The 12,440-nt window shown below is 44.2% G+C and overlaps 1 long non-coding RNA gene across 3 annotated transcripts; it reads left to right on the forward strand.

The window, feature by feature from the left end:
• Positions 1 to 451: 451 nt before the first annotated feature.
• Positions 452 to 12,433, forward strand: LOC144373427 (uncharacterized). 3 transcript variants are annotated; one of them, XR_013433112.1, is made up of 3 exons: positions 452 to 1,849; positions 10,595 to 10,721; positions 12,249 to 12,433. It is a non-coding gene; the product is annotated as an uncharacterized LOC144373427 (long non-coding RNA). The 3 variants fall into 3 exon arrangements; XR_013433114.1 differs by lacking the exon at positions 452 to 1,849 and adding an exon at positions 3,548 to 4,814; XR_013433113.1 differs by lacking the exon at positions 452 to 1,849 and adding an exon at positions 4,824 to 5,087.
• The last annotated feature ends 7 nt before the right edge of the window (positions 12,434 to 12,440 follow it).

A 12,440-nucleotide genomic window follows, 5' to 3' on the forward strand; every position in this document is an offset into this window, starting at 1 on the left:
CTTGGGAAATGTTGTTCTCAGCAGATGAACTGTAGTAAGCACGCTTACTTGTACTAAAGCCATTTGTGTCTTCCCAGAAAACAAATTCTTTTCATCCAACCCAAGAATGTGACCTATCTTAGACACCCCATTCCAACACTTTATACTTTTCAAGTTCATATGGTGTATTGGTTGGCTTTCTGCCACTGTAAGACCTGAGGTTGCTCATTCATAAAGAGAAAAAGTTTATTTGGCTCAGAGTTTCCATATCCAGTTCACATTTGATTGACCCTGTTGCTTTAGACCTGTAGTGAGGCAGCACAGCATGGCAGGCAATGCATGGTAGAGCTACGCACTCACCTCAAGGCAGCTGGGAAGTAGAAAGAGAAAGCCAGGAAGGGACCAGGGTCCCAACATGCCCTTCAGAGGCACACCCTTAATGACCTAAGATCCCCCACTGGACCCCACCTCTTAAACATTCCACTACCTCCCAAGAGAGTCACAGGCTGAGGATGGAGCCTTTAATATATGGGACTTTGGGGAACATTCTAGATCCAAATGATAGCCTTTGGGAACCACTGTCAGTCTCTACATGAAAATGGCAACCACCAAATACAGATTTGGCACCTCCTACAGGCTGCACCAGCCCACAGAGGGCCCTGGTGGACACAGGGGTTCTCAGTCCCCACGGCAGGGGTCCACTCCCTGGAGAGCTCTCAAAGACCCTGGTGCCAAGAACACCCCACACCAGCCATGTTAGAACCCACAGGAGGCGGGACCTGAAGTCCGCTTTTTAAAGTTCAAATGTGACTTGACGGTCCAGTGACAGTGGGAAGCAGAGTCTACACTGGCCTTTCCCTGCAGCTTCCCTCCTGAGGTCGGTTCTCACTGCACCGTGAGGGATGCACCTCCCTGACTCCCTTGTCTCCTCTTCTCATAGCTGTGACGTTTCCTCTTCTCCTCGAGATTGAAAACTGGATTTTAAACAGTTGTGTTTCCTCCCTCCCCTCCTGACCCAACTTTGAAAGCCTTAGAAGGGAGGGGAAAGCACAGAAAGGAGGCACAGATGATTCCAGAGGTTCTCAGGGGAGAGCAAGGACGTTCCTTCCAAACGCCCAGCAGACACCCTCTTCCGTCTCCCCTGCCCTAGGAGTGGCCACCGCCAGCCCCAGATTCCGTCAGGCAGGCAGGCGACAGGAGCTGGGAATCTGAAGCTGCTGATGGAAGTGCTTTGAAAACACACCAACATGTCTTGATGATATAGATAAGAAAATCAGCAAAACTAGCCCTATCTCAAGGTCAAGAGAAGTCCCCACACGTCTTAACTTACATTCTTCCACTTGGGTTTTTCCTCCCAATGCCAACGCTCCTTCTGTCACTACAAACAGTCTTGCCCCCGTCTTGCCTGACTCCACTCCTGCCATAAACTCATCCTGCACGTGGATTAACAGCGCAGGCCCCTGTTTCCCAGGGCCCCCTGTGGGAAAGCTGCCAGTGACTTCTCTTCCCTTAGAGCTACTCTCCTTTGCCCAGATAACCAAGTGGGAAATCCTTGGCTTGGCCTTTAGGGGCCCCACAATCCCCTCTCTCCAATGTTCTCTCCCTGGCTTTCCCTCCAGGAACAACATTCTCTGGAAAAAACAGATGGGATTCCTTGTCCACTGCCCACCGCGGGCCCCACCTCCATGCCTGATCTCATGCTCAGGCGCTACCCTCGCACTGTCCTTCCTTGGACTCCATCTCACACTGCAGTCTCTCCAGGAGGACGAGCGATCCCACATTTCCACATGGAAAGACCACCCGGAGAAGCTGGGGCAGTGCCCGTACAGTGCGCCACAGGTGGAGGGCACCGGCCACTCTGGCAAGAAGGGTGAGTGAGTGAGTGACTGCAAACAGGCATTAGGACAAACACCTCGTGTCCCTCAGCATAGCCACTTGCAAACCAACAACCCACAGGCCAAGTGCAGTCTAAAGGTATGTTTTGTTTGGCCTATAGAATGTGTTTAGGATGTTGGCTACTAATTCAATTTTTTTCAAAACTGTAACTTACACAAAAATTTGAAATTATGATTTCTCTTTAAAAGATGGATAACATCTGGCAAGGTGGGGCTGTGTTATGGTTAGTTATTGCTGTTTGCCCCAATACTTCATCACCTGAACTTAATATTTTCCCGTGTTCTGTGAGTCAGCTGGGCAGTCCTTTTGGAGTCCACTTAGCTGATCCAGAAGGTCATGAGCACTGGGTGTTCTAGGAGGATCGTGCTCACATCTCTTGGCCATGTGCATCTAGAGCATCGAGAGAGCAAGCACCAACACTCATGGGCTTCGCACACCTCTGCTTGTGGACATCTGCTAATGTCCCATTGGCCAAAGCAAGTCCCATGGCCCACTTCAGGTTCAAGGGCTGGAGAAATGGACCCTAACTGTATGGAAAGGAATTGCAAAGTCACCTTGCAAAGGGGCAGCATTCAAGGATCAGAAGACTTGGTGAGCATTTTTGCAATCTATGATCAACCCCATGACACAGCTGGAGGTGGGTGACTGTGCTTTTCTTAGGGCAAGGGACATGCCCTCCTGATCATCACAAGCCCTGTCCCCTCTGTCACTGAATCATTCCCACCTAGCTGGCTGGTTTTATATTGCTCTTGAGGGCACTGCAGATTAAACCCACACTGCTCTCTGGTGAGCCCAGGGAGCCCTGGCCAGCCCTCTGCAGGCTTCTGGTAACTGCCATCTTCCCCTGACACGAACTTCTCTGCAAATGGCTATAAGGTAACACCAGGGACCCAAGAGCTTGAAGACAGAGTAATCACAGACCTGCATGAAAAAGTTGAAGAGTGAGAACATTCAAATAGAAGCACACAAAATATCAAGAGGTGACCACAGAGGACAGTTGACAAGAAACAGCATGGGGCACAGGCTCTCAGCCCTGGCTGCACCTCAGAATCCCCTAGCAGCCTTAAAGTTACTGGTGGCATGAGCCACATCCTGACCAGTAAAATCAGAATCTCAGGGGCAAAGCTGAACAAAGTACCTTCCTAAAAACTTCCCAAGGAATCTGACCAACAGTGAGGTTGGGAATCCGTAGCATTGGGATATTTCTATTTCAACTCTGAAAGTGAGGGATGCTGATGCATTTTTCAGGGACTATGCAGTTTCCTGTTCTGTGACCCAAAGCTAACTTACAAAAGATTAACCCAGTCAACTGGCCACCCACCTCCCCAGATCTAGATGTTCTGCCGCCTCAGAAAATATGGGGCTCTGCTGAGGACTGTCTTTTGGTACCAGGTGCATTACCCTTAGTGCCTGCTGCCTGGAGGAGGTCTCTGAAAGACCTGGAGTCGCAAAATCTATGGCTTCTGTAGACATGCATTAAACAAAATGGCTCACACTGGAGTCAGCCAGGACTCTGACTTATTTTCTGTTCTTCTTCTATTTGCTAAGTTGCTGAGGCTGGCTTTGAACTTGAGATCCTCCTGCCTCAGCCTCCCCGGCCACTGTGATTTCAGGCCAGTGCCACCATGCCCAGCTGTATTTCTTGATCTCTCAAAGTATTAGTCATCTGCATGCGTCTCTTATTTAGACAAAAAAAATATGAAACACACAGAGGGAGGGCATTGAGCATCTCTGGCTAAAATGATTTTCTCTCCACTGAAGTCTCTCATGATCACAATGAAGCCTGTCATTTTGTAGATGCTGGGACCAAGGGCAAGACTTGGAACCAAGTAACCATCTCCTCCTCCTATCATTTGCCTGCTCACTCATTCATTCACCCACTCACTCACAGAGAGGACTTAGTAGAATCCACCTGTTAGAAGGGGCCTGACTTCTGTGGGAGAACAGTAGGCCAGATGGGAGCCCAATGTTCCACCCCACACATAAGGGCCCTGTGGACTCTCTCCAGCAGGCTACTAGCCCACTGGGAAGCAAGGGAGCAGGGGATGCCATTCAGCCCAGAGTTGAATGACAGGGCCAGCCCAGGAAAGATGGGAAGCAGGACTAAAACACTCTGACCTCCTACACACTTGCATGGCCTGAAGGAAATGACCAGCGTCACTGTGTGCCAGACACTGGGCTGGACCCAACCTGCGTGGTCATCCCACAAGGTGACTGCGATTTACCAATCCCACCTTACAGAGGCTCAAGGAGGAGACCAGCCCATGATCTGGAAACTGCTCCATCAGAACAGGGGTTCTTGCCTCTCTCTCCACCCTCTGTTTCTTATCCCTCCAAAGGACACAGACTAAGAGCAGCTGCTTGGAAGCTCCAAGTCATCCAGAGGAGCCTGTCTGTCACAGCAAACACACAGAGCCCACCCTGGAGCTGGGTCCCGCAGGCCCAGGAAGAGCCAGGGCTGCAAACCCCATCCTGCGCTGGGACCCTTGGTTGTTTTCCTGCAGGTACAGAGCGCATAGCGCTGCTCCGGAGCCAGGCCAGCAAGACCTGAAATCAGGTCTCCATGCAATCCAGCTCAGTCCCAGCGGATGGGAGGTCTCTCCTGTGGCACAGGCTTGACAGCTCCAAGTGACCCCCAACTCGCAGGGCTGCCCTCCAGCCCACGGTTTGCTTTCCGGCTTCGCAGTTCTCCAGAGCAGCCTGTGCTCTCAGGGCGCAGAGGACAGAGAAAGCGCCCCGAGCAGAGGGGCTCCTGCCCCACGTCCCCACAGGGGCCCTCGTTCGCAGCAGCCGGTGCTGGCTTTTAGCCGGTTCGTTTTCTCTGGGGAGGCGTCTGGCGCGGGGAGGGCGACCAGACGCGCTGCGATCCGGGCGCCCTCGAGCACCGGGGACGGCGTCCCTTACCCTTTGGGCGAGAGGCTCATCGCGGGGCTCCAGATGTAAGTGACTCACCCAGGCGGCTGGGCGGTTCCGGGGCATCACGGCTGCGGCGCACCAGAAAGGGATGCTACAGAGCCAGCAGACTCTGCCCCCAGCAGGCTGGCAGAAGGCCCCGGTTGCGCTGGGCTGTCTAGGTGACACAGCGGATCGGCCCGGGGGCGAAGGACCTAAATGGAAATTACTTTCCATTTAGTTTTGCTGTGACTCTAAAACTTCCCTACAAAATTAAAAAAAAATGGTGATGACAATGAAGAGACCATCAGGGTGACAAGGTAGAGTGTGCTGATGGAATGAGTGGGCTTCTTGTCTAGTATGAGATAACTGTCTTTATGTGGATTTGTCTCTGTGTCTTCTATTCTGTACCATTGCCCTACATGTCTATTTTGGTGCTAATACCATGCCAATTTTTGTTACTATAGCTTTGTAGTATAGTTTAAGGCCCGGTATTGTGTTGTCTCCTACTTCACTCTTCTTGCTAAGGATTGCTTTGGCTATTCTGGGTCTTTTATTTTTTTAAATGAATGTCATGATTGCCTTTTCTATTTCTATAAGGAATGATGGGATTTTAATTGGAATCACATTGAATCTGAATAGCACTTTGGGTAGTATGGCCATTTTGACAATATTAATTTTGCCTTTCAAAGAGCATGGAGATTGTTCCATCTTCTAAGGTGTTCTTCAATTTCTTTCTTTAGTGTTCTGTAGTTTTCATTGTACAGGTCTTTCACCTCTTTTGTTGATTCCCAAGTTTTTTTTTTTTTTTTTTTGAGGTTATTGTGAATGGAGTAGTTTTTCTAATTTCTTTTTCAGAAGATTCATCACTGATGTATAGAAATGCATTTGATTTATGGGTATTGATTTTATATTCTGCTACTTTGCTGAATTCATTTATTAATTCTAGAAGTTTTCTGGTGGAGTTTCTTGGATCCTCTATAGAATCATGTTGTCAGCAAATAATGATAGTTTCAGTTCTTCTTTTCCTATTTCCTATTTTCATATTCCTTTAATTTCTTTCATCTGTCTAATTGCTCTGGCTAGAATTTAAGGACAATGTTGAATAGGAGTGGTGAAAGAGGGCATCCCTGTATTGTTCCAGTTTTTAGAGGGAGTGCTTCCAATTTTTATTATAATTCTTGGAATTGAGTAGATTAGTTCCTCTGCTTTATTTGCAAAATTATTTTAGTTTGGGTTAGTTAGCTGCTCAGCACATGCTGAGTGTGTGTGTACACACACACACACAGAGAGAGAGAGAGAGAGAGAAGAAAAAGTAGTTTGGGTTATTCTAATTCCTTTGCCTTTTAAAATAAAATTTACAAAAACAATCTTGACAGGCCTTTGATAGAATTGTGTGAAACCTGTGTGTCAGTTTGGAGGAGAATTGCCATCTGAACTATTTTGAATATTCCAATCATGAACATGATATGTCTCTCCATTTATTTAAGTCTTTTTTAGTTTTTCACATCAACATTGAAAACTTTTCTCCATATCAATCCTGATATATTTTGTTGGATTTGCATTCATGCATTTCACTGTTTTTTTGAGTGATTGTAGTTTTAATTTCTATGTGTAAATCTTCATTGCTAATCTATGGAAATATGATTAATTTTTGTTTATCTTATGTCTTTCGAACTTACTTGGAATATCAAGAATTGTTTTTGTTCTTGTTTTATTCCATGGGATTTTCTACATACGCTATTATATCATCTGTAAATTGAGGGAATTTTACTCCTTCCTTTCTAATCTGTATTTTTTTATTCTTTTGCATTCCTTAATACAGTGACTAGAATTTCTAGTATTCTGTTGAATAAGAGTGGTGAGAGTGGAAATCCTTGCCTATTCTTGTTCTTAGTGGGGAAGAATTCAGTCTCTTACTATGTTGCTAAAATCATAGCTGTAGACTTTTTGTGGATGGTCTTTCTTAAGTTCACATAAACTCTTTGCTCTTTTTAATTGAAGAGAGACTTTGTTTTATTTTAATCATGTATGAGTGTTAGGTTTTATAAATACTTTTTCTGTGTCAACTGAAAAGATGTGGTTTTTCTTCTTTAGTTTATTGACATGGTGGATTGCACTAGTTGATTTTTAAATGTTGAACCACCCTTGCATACCTGGAAAAAATCCTACTTGGTCATAATTTTTATACATTATTAGATTTGGATTACTAATATTTTATTGATTTTTTTGCACCTAAGTTCGTAAAAACACTTATGCAAGTTATTTTTGTTTGGGTTGGGGCTGTATCTCAGTGGTAGAGAATTTGCCTAGCACATACAAGACTCTGTGTTCAATCTCCAGCATTGTAAACAAACAAACAAAATATAAATTATCTTTGTCTGGTTTTGCCATCAGGGTAATTCTAGCCTCATAAAATAAGTTGGAAAGTTTTCTTTCCTCTTCTATGTATTGAAATAGTGTGTGTAAAGTTTGTGTTAATTCCTCTGTAAATGTTTGGTAGCATTCTCTAGTGAAACCATCTGGGTCTGAAGACTTAATTTTTGAGGGCTTTTAAAGTATATAATTGAAGTATATTAATGAATAAATTATATTAATACATAATTTTTATTATATGAAATGTAGCCTTACATTTATACAGCTTCATATTTTCAAAATAGTTTTTTAAAAAATTTTCCCAGAGGAAGGATGTCAGAGCAGACCATGCTTCACCCTCCTGTCCCACCCCCACCCCCACATGGCCTTTTTCCTTTCCATCTCTTTGATGATTTCAAAGTTAGGAATTGGGAGGTCAGGAAGCCTCCTTGTGGGTGCCCCAGGTGTTTCCTCATAGGGCTGACTGTGGCTAGTACGTGTGAGATGAAGGTGTATCACCAGTGTCCTACATTAGAGAAGAGGCAAGGGAATCAGATGGGGTGTCCCCAGAAGCCCCCTGGCCCCATTTCTTTGTGGTAAGAGGGCTTGATAACAAACAGCAGGTACCAATATGGAGATAGGCACAGAGGGCCCCAGCTGTCCCCTCACTCCACTGTGCTATTGATGTTATCACTGTGATTATAACAGCAAAGAGAGGCAGGTGTTGGGCATTAAAATAGGAACATGTAAAATGGAGGAGAGAGGATTTCAGTAGAGGGTCAAGATCACTCTGGGGTTACCTGCAAGGTTACGCTTTGGGGTACCCAAAGTCCTTATGAGAGTAGATTCAGCTTCACAGGCTTCTTTCATTCTGAGCAAACCATTCTGGGTGTACCGCACACATCTATGTGAGCAGATACTTATGTCCCAGATTGGCTCATGGCCTTGCAATTGCTCTGGGGTGGAGTCTCTAGGCTGGCTTAGCACCTCTTATGACTGGACTCACTTCATAGCTGACCCGAGCCTGCACTCCCCACCTGGAAGCTGATGGCCCATTTTGCACTGTTAGAGGTCATGAAGGGATGTGCTTTTATACCAAATGTTGGCATGAGCAGGAGAGGAATATGACAAGAAGCTGGCAAGCGCCTGCATGGGTTTGCCACAAAGGAGTGGGAGGCTCAGGTTAATTCAAGTTGCTTAAGGTGACATAGCACATGACTGCTTCAAAGCCTGGAATAAGGGCCTGTCATAAGCAATGTCCTTCAGGGTTAATGTCCAGAATATATAAGGAATTCAAATAGCAAAACAAACAAAACACCCAAATAATCTGATTGAAAAAATGGATAATAGATCTAAATAGACATTTATTTTTAAAAAGACACACAAATGGCTAACAAGTATATGAAAAATGTTCAATATCATTAATCATAAGGTAAATGCAAATCAAAACCACAATGATTTAACACCTCACCCCAGTAAGAGTGACTTATCAGGGCTGGGTTGTAGCTCAATGGCAGAATGCTTGCCTAGCATGTTTAAGATTCTGGGTTTAATTTCCAGGACAGACCAAAAACAAATGTCTATTATCAAAGAGATTAAAGATAACAAGTACTGACAAGTATGGGAATATTTGCACACTATTATTAGGAATATAAATTAATATAGTGACTATTGAAAACCGTGTGGAGCTTTCTCAAAAAATTAAAAAATAAGACTACCATATGATCCAGCAATCATACTACTGGGTATATATCCAAAGGAAATGAAATCAGTATGTTGAAGAGATATCTACATCCCTGTGTTCATTGCAGCACTATTCACAATAGACAAGAGATGGAAATAACCTAAATGATTAATTTATAAAAAGACAAAACTGTGTTACATGTACAGTGGAATACTGTTTGTCCATAAAAAGGATGAAATTATTTCATTTGCAACATCGTGGATGTAACTGGAGGAATTTACTTTAAATGAAACCAGGCAGAATCAGAGATATTACATGATCTCATTCAGATGTGGGATCCCAAAACGTGGATCTCATAGAGATTTAGAACAGAGTGGTGATTACCAGAGCATGGGGGGAGGAGGAGAGAGGGAGGGAAGAGGAAACAGTTTGGCCAACAGGTACTAAATTATATTCAGATTTGAGAAATTCTGATATTTTGAATGGCAGCTATTATGAAGACAACAACCATAAGTGTAGGGGAGGATGTGGGGGAAAAGGCACACTCATACATTGCTGGTGGGACTGCAAATTGGTGCAGCCAATATGGAAAGCAATATGGAGATTCCTTGGAAATCTGGGAATGGAACCACCATTTGACCCAGCTATCTCTCTCCTCGGGCTATACCCAAAGGACTTAAAAACAGCATACTACAGGGACACAGCCACATCAATGTTTATAGCAGCACAATTCATAATAGCTAAACTGTGGAGCCAACCTAGATGTCCTTCAGTGGATGAATGGATATAAAAAAATGTGGCATATATACTCAATGGAATTTTACTCAGCAATATGAGAGAATAAAATTATGGTATTTGCAGGTAAATGGATGGTGTTGGAGAAGATGATACTAAGTGAAATTAGCCAATTCCCCCCCAAAAAATGCTGAATGTTTTCTCTGATATAAGGAGGTTGACTCATAATGGGGTAGGGAGGAGGAGCATGGGAGGAATAGATGAATTCTAGATAGGAAAGAGGGGTGAAAAGGAAAGGAAGAGGGCAGGGGATTAGCAAGGATGGTGGAATATGATGGACATCATTAATCAAAGTACATGTATGAAGACACAAATTGGGTGTCAATATACTTTATATACAAACAGAGATATGAAAAATTGTGATATATATGTGTAATAAGAATTGTACTATATAAAGACATGAATTGGTGTGAAAAAAATTCTGATATTGCACAGTAGAGTGAGTATAGATAATGTATTAGATATTTCTAAAAGGTTGGAAGAAAGGACTTTGGATGTTTTTTCCCCACAAAGCAATAATACATGTTTGAGGAGATAGATACTGATTTGAACATTACACAATATGTGTGTGTATCAAAGCACCATGTGGTAGGTGTACCATAAATATGTACAATTTTTATATGTTTGTTAAAATAAGTACATACATATTATGCCTATATAATAGGGTTTGGTTTTCTCATTTGTATAGTGGATGAACCAATGGTCCTTAGTCCCAGTAGGGTAATGAGGATTAAAGGAACAATCTAGCACATAGCTTAATAGAATATAAGATCTTGCTTAAGATTACCCATTATTATTGTTAATATACCTTTTTATCACAAAGGCAGAATTATAACTATGGTAGCCAAAACTTAGCATTAACACAAGTATGATAAAATTGGAGTTGTCATCATTCATAAACCTGTGTGGCCTTTCACTGGACGCTACCAGTCTGAAGCTGTGGCATTCCCCCATGTCAGCCACCCCTCAGCCTTCCTCTCTGCCTTCACTCAGATGGAGTGGCCAGTCTGCCTGCCCCTCAGAACCTCTCTGTGAACTCAACCAACATGAAGCATCTCTTGACATGGAGCCCAGTGATCCTGGCTGGAGAAACAGTACACTGTTCTGTTGAGTATCAGGGGTGAGTGATTGGTTTTTGTTTGAATAATTTTTCCTCCCTCAGACAGTAATTAGTTTCTGGAGACACAGCCCCTTCCTTCTTGGCTCAAGGAGGCCTTGTGAGCCCAGGGATGGATTATCTCCAATGATCTGCCCCCTCTGTGTGAGTGGGCATTGAAAGAGTCAAGGAAGCAAGGAACTGCCCTTTGGTTTTGACAGTGAACTCTCTAGAAACATGAATGTGTAGACATACATTTTGTTGTGGCTTCTTTTCAACAGTGAGTCAGCTGTCCAAAGAGTTTGACCCTGACTTGAGATGGACAAATCATTGGAGATCCAGATCCTTTGGGAGGAGAGAGAGATCTCAGTTTTCTTGACTATATATAGTCTTGTACTTAGAAGCCAAAACAAATATTCACCCTAAAGATCAGCTGGCCCTGGGGCCTACCAGGCTCTAGTCTTCTCCAGGAATTTGCAACTGTTGAGTAGTGACAGCAGCAGAGAAAGTGCTCAATGTATTTCATTGGCAGTAAATACAAACTGATCACATTATTTAGAAGTGTGTAAGTATTGTAGGCTCAAGACACAGCTGACAACATTTCTGGATATAGGGAACTTAATATATGAAGGAGGAGATGGGCAGAAAATATACTAGGTCCATTCTTTTTCAATATGGTATCCTTTAGCTACAGGGAGTTATTTAAGTTTAAATTAAACTTAAATATCTGCTTCCCAGTCACACAGGTCACATTTTGGATGCTCCAGGGCCATATGTGGCTAGTGGCTGCCATATTGAGCACTACCAGTACTGAACATTTTCATCAATTCAGAAAGTTCTACTGGGTAGCAATGCTTGAGGCAATTTCAGAGAGTGATTTGTGCTAGAACAACTGTAAGGCTGAGGCAAAAGGGCTGACTCTGCAGCTGCTTTGTAATAGGTGGTTGGAAAGGCCTCTCTGAGGTGGTGATCCTTACATCAGATCTGCAAGGAACCATCCCTGTGAACAGCAGGGACAGATCATTTGAGAGAGTGAACAGCTGGTCAAAGGTCCTTTGGAATTAAGAGATCAGCATTCTGGGAAAAATGACCAGGAGGTCAGTGTGGCAAGAATATCTCTCTTCTGAGCAGGGTGAGAGAGAAGGCCAGAATCTTATAGCAATGGGGATGAGTTTGGATTCCATTCTAAGTGCTGTAAAAAGCCATGGAAGACAGAAATGTCATGGTGTGCTGAGGGTGGTGAATGGCTTGAAGAACAGCAAGAGTGGAGGCTGGGAGACCTCAGCAAGGCAGGATATGAGGGTGGCTGAGATAAGGGTGCTGACTGTGGACATGGAGAGAAATACACAGATTGGGGTTCATGCCTAGGTTTCCCTTGGCTGGTGACAAAAGGAGTGAATAATGGATGGTTGGTGAGGGAAGAGAGTGGAGGAGCTGGGGGTGGGGAGCAAATGCTGACTATGAAGAGTGGGAGAATGGAGACAGTTCCCATCACCTTTGCGCCTGGGTCAAGGGGTTGGTGTGACACTGCATCTTCTTTTCTTTGGCCAGAGAGTACGAGAGCCTGTACATAAGCTGGATCTGGATCCCCACCAGCTGGTGCACAGTCATTGAAGAACCCAAGTGTGACGTCACGGATGACATCACTGCCACAGTCCCTTACAAACTCCGCGTCAGGGCCACATTGGGCTCCCAGACTTCTGCCTGGAGCACCCTAAAGCACCCCTTTAATCAAAACTCAAG

Source organism: Ictidomys tridecemlineatus, unplaced genomic scaffold (genome assembly GCF_052094955.1).
Source record: "Ictidomys tridecemlineatus isolate mIctTri1 unplaced genomic scaffold, mIctTri1.hap1 Scaffold_3929, whole genome shotgun sequence".
NCBI classification, from domain to species: domain Eukaryota; kingdom Metazoa; phylum Chordata; class Mammalia; order Rodentia; family Sciuridae; genus Ictidomys; species Ictidomys tridecemlineatus.